Raw genomic sequence first — 474 nt, 5'->3', positions numbered from 1 at the left:
CCACGGCCCCCCGCCTGAGCCTAAACCCGGCTTCCTCGGGGGCTGCAGTCGGAGGGTTTGGGTTTACTGACAAGCCTTGTCTCTGGCCACTGCGCCTCGCAGGTCGTGGCCGTTCTGCGGGAGGTGAAGTACCTGAACTTCCAGCAGCAGCCGGATATCCCAGGCAGCGCCGAGGGCCTCTTTGCTCAAAATGAGACTTTCCAAAAGTTTGTGGACAGCCTGGACCTTATCGTTGGCTGGTACAATGAGGCAGGTTGCAGAGGGAGGACAGCCCGGATGCTTTTCTATGCCCCGAGCCCTGGCCAGGCTGTGGCCGGCTGGGGAGCCCCCAAGGGGAGAGGTTCTGATGGAACCAGCCCTGGAAGCCCGGGGGGCTGGGGTACACCAGGCACGGCACTGGCACCCTGGGTCCTGCCCAGCCCCGTGGCTGAGCCAAGCTGCTGCCACCATCACACCGCGCCCCTCCTGCGCCCC

General features: G+C 65.0%; 1 protein-coding gene across 1 annotated transcript in view; it reads left to right on the top strand.

The window, feature by feature from the left end:
- LOC104123567 (dynein heavy chain 17, axonemal) overlaps positions 1-474 on the top strand; it is a 26,789-nt gene that overhangs the window by 1,918 nt on the left and 24,397 nt on the right.

Source organism: Egretta garzetta, unplaced genomic scaffold (assembly GCF_000687185.1).
Source record: "Egretta garzetta isolate BGI_Z169 unplaced genomic scaffold, ASM68718v1 scaffold1233, whole genome shotgun sequence".
Taxonomy (NCBI): Eukaryota; Metazoa; Chordata; class Aves; order Pelecaniformes; family Ardeidae; genus Egretta; species Egretta garzetta.
This window is presented reverse-complemented; position numbering and strand designations above follow the sequence as displayed.